This window comes from Octopus bimaculoides, chromosome 5 (assembly GCF_001194135.2).
Source record: "Octopus bimaculoides isolate UCB-OBI-ISO-001 chromosome 5, ASM119413v2, whole genome shotgun sequence".
NCBI classification, from domain to species: domain Eukaryota; kingdom Metazoa; phylum Mollusca; class Cephalopoda; order Octopoda; family Octopodidae; genus Octopus; species Octopus bimaculoides.
In genome coordinates this window covers 51,291,012-51,298,511 of record NC_068985.1, presented here as the reverse complement: position 1 = coordinate 51,298,511, position 7,500 = coordinate 51,291,012, and the positions used below count along the sequence as shown (strand labels likewise).

The 7,500-nt window shown below is 38.5% G+C and overlaps 1 protein-coding gene across 4 annotated transcripts in view; it reads left to right on the top strand.

Annotated features, from left to right (window-relative positions):
- The window catches only part of LOC106879154 (myb-like protein U), a 196,385-nt gene that overhangs the window by 93,566 nt on the left and 95,319 nt on the right, over positions 1 to 7,500 (top strand). The window lies entirely within an intron of this gene.

Here is a 7,500-nt window from a genome sequence, read left to right as displayed (position 1 = left end):
ACTCTGTTGAGTGGTTAGCATTAAGAAAGGCATCCTACTGTAGAAAAAATGCCAAAACAAACAACTGGAGTCTGGATATGTCCCCGGCTGACAAACTCCTCTCAACCCTTCCAATACATGCCAACATGGGTTGGATGAATGTTAAATGATGATTATGATATATATATATATATATATATATATATACATGAACACATAACATAATACAGAACACTACTAACGTTTCAATTAATACCACTAGCCCCCATACATCCCATACACCATTCACATTACAGATCTATATCTATCCTAATTGCACCAAATCCAGAACTACTTATTTTCCTTACCTCATCCCCCACCAAGCATCTCTCTTTCATTGTACCTCATTTATAGGAGCCAATTTAGTCCTTTAGCCTTGCAAGTTATGGTGGGAGGGGATCTTCACTAGTATTGGTGCCACAAATAAAGCACTCAGTACTCTCTCTAAATAAAAGCTGGTGTTAAGAAGGGCATATTTTCATAGAAACCCTGCCAAAGTAGGCACTGGAGCTTGACACAGTCCTGTCTTCTGAGTGGGCATACACAATTCTTACTTCTTTCAACAACAAGAAGCCACAAATATAACTCATATATAAAAAAAAAACCCATCTTCTCAAACTTTCCTTAGCATGAGCAGCACACAGCTGGAGTCCTATTCGCTCTCCTGAAGAAATCACATCTTTAACATAACTAGGATCACTTCTCAATGACTGGCCCTTCTTCTCAAGAACCAAAGATACTTCCTTTTCCCAACAATTATTGATATTCTACAAAACCCTCATGGGAAGGCTCACAATGGAGTATTGCTCCTACATTTGACACATTGCTGCTGCTGTATTCAATTATCCTTGACCATATCCAAAAAAAATGGTCATTTGACTGATAAGGTCCAGCTTCTCATCCATATGCCTGTTGTGTCTTCTTTGTGCTTGTTTTTACTGCAACTATAATGGCCCCTGCTCTTCAGAGCTGACATGTTCATGGTACTCCCACTCAGGTATTTTCAATCCACTCATCTCTCCTCCACCTATCATCACCCATGTTGTTGTGTCCAACTACCAGGCCAAACAATAGCCACTACATTTAATACATTCCTCCCTGGTACATCCACCTTTTGTAACTACGCCCATCCCATGTTCATGTCTTTCCTGCAGGATATGTAGAATAAACGATTATTGTATATCGTATGAGAATGGACATATGTATGGTATATATTTTATCTTATCTATAAAAGGCAGATTTTTCTCTGTGTGTGTGTGTGTGTGTGTGTGTATGTTGAAAATTCATACATTTACACAATTCCAAATTTCTTGAATGAAAGAATCAGAATTAATATTCTAATTGCCATAACTTAGGTCACAGTGTCATTTTTTCCATCAAAATAACATGTCATCTTCAGCATAAGGCTCAATGTCCTGAGGTAGGCCTTCAGTACCTTGTCCCATGTCTTCTTGGGTCTCTGTCTTCTATGGTCTCTGTCTTCTATGGTCTCTGTCTTCTTGGGTCTCTGTCTTCAATTAGTTTCATCCACCTTGGGAGATAAGCACTTTTTATGGAGATGTTGGTATCCAACCACATCATATGACCAAACAAGTGCAGTCTTTTCTCTTGTGCACTGCATCTAATTCCTCTTATGCCTAACTTCTCAATACACTAACACACTGTCATTACACATCCAGAAGAGCATGCTAGCCTCATTCCTCTCTAGCCTCTGTATATCCTCTGCATTTGGGTCTCATGTCTCACTATCATGTAAAAATCACTGTTTGTATACATGCATCATACAATCTTCCTTTCACACGGAGAGGGAAACCTTTGGTTGCCAGCAGAGGTAAACATTCTCTGAATTTTCTCCATATATATATATATATATATATATATATATATATATATATATATATATATATATATATATATATATATATGTACATACATACATACATACATACATATGCACATATAGACATACATATGTACACATACATACATACATACATATATATGTACACATTATACATATACATGCATACATATATACACACATGCTCGTAGATTGAGAAAGAGCTAGATATGCACTGTGAAGCACAACACAATGAAAGATCAGACTCAGTAGAGGGTTCCACTCTCCATTCCTATATCCAGTGCAGTATGAAGCAGGCATCAAACTTCAGGATAAACAAGTGTGCAGAACAGAAGCCAAGCTACAGAATTAATAACAAAAGCATTGAACACCATACCTGTTTTCTGAATTATATTAAACATATACATACATACATACATACACACGCACATATACATATATATATAATTTTCCATGGTGCAACCCATGTATAATAGCAAACATATTTAGCACTGGTTACCAAAATAGTTAATAAGCAGTTTAAAAATGTATATGTGGGGGTGTTTTCTTTACACATCTGACCCGAAGCTGTTACTAACTGAAACAGGGCCTACAATACACATTTGGTCTAGTCTTACTAACAACTTTGTACAGAGCTGCCTGACACCACCATATTAACACCAAAACAATGATTCCTTAGTTTGGCATGAAGCCACGAATGTATGGAAGGAGAGACGGAGTCGATTAAACTAATTCCATTGCGTCACTTACCATATCGACCCCGAGAAAGTTGACCTCAGCAGAATTGAAAATCAGACAAAGCTGGTGGGGAAAAAAAAAAAGAAAGAAAATATGTTTGCTATTTAGTCTGGTATTTGACTGTTTCTATCGCCTTTTTTCCCCCTAGCTTTGAGACAATGTGAGAGCCTCAATGTGGTTGCTTTATCTGCTAGAAATGGCAACCAAATCTCCTAATCACACACTGTCATTTTAAAAAAAAGGAGGAAGGACATCCTTATTAATATAGTCATGAATGCATTGTAATGTCTGTATATAAGGTGGTGAGCTGGCTGAATTGTTAGCATGCCAGGCAAAATGCTTAACAGCATTTCATCTGTCTTTATTTTCTAAGTTCAAATTCTGCCGAGGTCAACTTTACCTTTCATCCTTTCAGGATCAATAAATTAAGTACCAGTCAAATACTGGAATCAACGTGATCGGCTATCCCCTTCCCCATAAATTTCGGGCCTTGTGCTTATAGTAGAAAGGATTATTATATCTGTATATAAGGTGGTGAGCTGACAGAATCATTAGCTCATTGAACTTGAGCAAAATGCTCAGTGGCAATTCATCTGTTTTTATATTCTGAGTTCAAATTTCATAGAAGTTGACTTCACCTTTCATTCTTTCAGTGTCAGTAAAATAAGTACCAGTTGCATACTGGCTGATATGTTCAACTTACCCGCTTCCAAAAAATTGTTGGCCTTGCGTTAAAATTTTGAAATCATTATTTTGTCTGTATATGAGACAGGATGGTCATGGCTAAAGCACTTTTGACCATAAGTTTATTTGATCACAAGCAGACCTGGGACTAAACCACAACAAAAACCTGGAATATCCACAATCCTGAGCTTGTAGGTTTCACCAGATGCTCAGCACCCCACTGTCCCCTTCCTTACCTTACATATTATAAGTCTGCTCAAACTGGACTCTATGGTGACAACCAGCACTACCACCATCATTACAAGAAGTCTCTTCTGCTGGAAGTTATTTTCCAGTCTGAAATCATGAAGCATCTTGTCAGTTTAATATCTATTTCTCGTTTCTTGACACCCAATGAAAAGCAGAAAGCAGTAAGTTGGAAGAATTGTTAGCATAGCATTTCATACTTAGTGGCACCACTTCCAGCTCTTTACTTTACTTTCTGAGTTCAAATCTTACCAAGGTCAACTTTGCTTTCTGATCCCTTCATGGTTGATAAAATAAAGTATCAGTCAAGTATTGCAATTGATGTAATCAACTTTCCTCACTTCCCTCAGAATTGCTAGCCTTGAACCTGGCAACAAACCAGAAGTAGAGGTGTGGATTAGCTGTGATCTTGATCACTTATGTGTCATGAAAGCCAAATAATGAGACCTAAGACTTGAGAAAGAGAAATAAATAAGAAGTAGGGACTGCAAAACCCTTATCTCCATATGCACTAACCAACATATCAGTCTGGGTTCTCTGTATGTTTTGTGACCCTATGAATCTGTACCTGGAAAGTTTTGTTTCCCTCATGGCACAAGCCCAGATAAAGTTTATATTTTATATGTGCAAGTGTGGCTATATGGTTAAGGAGTTTGCTTCCCATCCACATGGTTGTGGCTCAAGTCTGAATGCATGGAACCTTTGGCAAGTTATCTTCTTCTATAGATCAAGAGGGAACAAAGCTTTGTGAGTGCATTTAGTAGATGGAAACTAAAAGAAGCCTGACCTAGTATGGCTGCAGTCCAGAGAGTGAAACAAGTAAAAGATAATTCAAAAAGAGGTGTGTGTGTGTGTGTGTGTGTCCTTGTCTTGACTTTAGATAGATGTAAATGAACCTCACTGTCATACAAGCAATGATCATCGTTTCCAGTCATCTGTGAAAACATGTTCGGCCTTAAGGAAATATCACCTTACTTGGAAACAGGTGAGGGTTAGTGACAGGAAGTGTTCCAGCTGTAGAAAATGTGCCTCAACAGGTTCCATCCGACCCATGCAAGCATGGAAAAGCAGACATTAAAACAATGATGAGGATAGACCACAAATAGTTCATGCAGGTGAACTTCCCCTCTCATATGGTCACTGATGTTGTCCACTGGAATGGCAAGGACCTATGTATTTAGGCACCAGTGACATCACAGGTATTACTATCAGAACATGAAGAGCTGGAATGGATATCTCACTTCAACTCAGCTCATCCAACACTTCAACAATTCCAACAACTTGGCACTTTATTCATTAACCTTGGCAAGATGAAAGGTAATGTTGACCCCAGAAAAATTTGAATTCAAGGAACATTCTATCCGCTGTTCTAATAACACTGCTAATTCAGTACCTTTGACTATCAATATCAATCACTGTTATAATTGTGTATCAATTAATTTATCTATGGACTCTACTAGGCCAACCTGGGCCTCCAATCTTTCCACTATGGACTCTACCAGTTTAACCTGGACCCTTCCCGCAATCTCTCTATTATATAATCTACCAGTCCTACCTAGGCTCTTAGTCTCTCCATTATAGACTCTACCAGTCCTGCCTGGGCCACCAATCCCTCCTTGGCAAACCACAATAAACTACAAACAATACAAAACAGTAAATGAAGTAACATAACATGTTGTACACAGGCTGAACTAATCAAAAATGCATAGAAGAAGGACCACCTGGATGTGTGAGGGGCACAGTTTGTTGCCACAGTAAGCTTTGACCTTCTCACTTCGCCAACTGGTCTTTGTCACTTCATAAACACACCTCCAAACACACAAGAGCTATTACTCCAACATCCTATATTCATCTTAAGCACAGATGCAAATTCAGTAAAGTCTAACTGGCCCCCAAACATCATATAGAGATGCTCACCATAAATATATTTTTCTCCTCCGTTGTAGCCACCACAAAAATTTACAGGCATACAGCAGTAGACTGGACCATAGAAAGACCTTACACTGTGTCCAGACTGCTGCTTACTACACACCGTGATTCAACACTGCATGTCCTCAGTATAGTCCTCAGTTAAGTGGATCTATGATATCACAAGGAATGATGAGTTTCAGGGTCTCACCTCATTGTTCTAGAGCTGACCTGAGTTTATACAACACAGAATGAGACAACTTGGACACAACTGTTTGGATGCTGACGATTTGGCATGGCTGACTTTGATATTCAGTCTGTTTAGGTGACACTACGTTTTAGAACTGGAGGCAAACACACATGTGTAGATGCAGAGACATACAGAGAGAGGGGGAGAGAAGCATAACAATTTATTAATTGAACACGGTTGACATAAACACTTTTCCTTCTCATACACATAAAGGGAAATATGATCACACACATGAAGAGATAAGGAGTAGTGGATCAGGGACAGAGGGAGAGAATGAGCAACATTGAAACATCTGATGTCAAATCAGTCAGCATCAAATCAGCAATGCCAAATGGACAGCACCAAAATGGCTGTGCCAAAACATTTCATACCCCATAAACAATAACCATAACAATGCCAGAGCGATGCAGGCATGGTATATTTGGATTACGTGAATCGCACCTGGTCATTTCACTAAGGAACAGCCAACATTATTATTAGTCTAATCAATCAAGGCTGCTTACCTTGTGCTATAGAAATCCTCAAAAGCTATCAACACAGCTAAATCTATAGTCAACAACAACAAGAGGAAGAGCGTATTAGATAATGTAGTCATATCCCCTCCTCCACAAAAAAAACAGGATGGTTATGGTTGGAACAACAACTGTTGAGTGGCTGGGGGTGGGCAGTCCACACCAGATGACGGCAGTTTTGGGTCTCCTGTATAAGCCTGTAATAAGCTCTACTGAAATAAATGTATTTTTAATGGTACACGAGCTCATTAATACTCATTATACATATAGGTGCAGGAGTGGCTGTATGGTGAGAAGCTTGCTTACCAACCATATGGTTCTGGGTTCATTCCCACTGCGTGGCACGTTGTGCAAGTGTCTTCTACTATAGCCTCAGGCCGACCAAAGACCTGTGAGTGGATTTGGTTGACAGAAACTGATAGAAGCCCGTCGTATATATATATATATATATATATATATATGTATATATATATAAGTATGTGTGTATATGTTTGTGTGTCTGTGTTTGTCCCCCCAACTTCGCTTGGCAACCGAGGCTGGTGTGTTTACGTCCCCGTAACTTAGCGCTTCGGCAAAAAGAGACCGATAGAATAAGTACTAGGCTTACAAAGAATAAGTCCTGGGGTTGATTTGCTCGACTAAAAGGCGGTGCCCTAGCATGGCCGCAGTCAAATGACTGAAACAAGTAAAAGAGTTAAAGAATATAAATACGTGTACACACACACAAACACACACAGTAAAACGTGGCATAGGATGATGACGGAGAAACATACAGAAAACAAGAAGAAACAAAAAACGAAGTGGACACTCTCAACATTCGACAGTTAGCGATAAAAAATCATCAGAATTTCGATGTCATATATATATATATACATATATATATATATATACACACATACATACAGGGTGATTCAAAAGTCTCCATACATAGGAAAAATTTTTTTTTTTTTTTTTATAAGAAACAGTTTATAAGATCCCCTTGATCCCCTGATCTGACCCCTCTTGATTTCTATCTTTGGGGGTATTTGAAAGGCATGGTGTATCACGGAAAGATAAAAGACATAAATCATTTGAAGGAACGCATCACCAACTCATTTGCACAGGTATCACCAGTTGTACTATTACGAGTTCACAGTGAGTGGGGTAAACGTATTGCAATGTATATTCAAAACAATGGTAACCATATTGAACCTGTTAAATTAAAAAAAAAAAACTGTTCTAATAAACTGTTTCTAATAAAAACATAAATTGTTCCTATGTATGGCGACTTTTGAATTACCCTG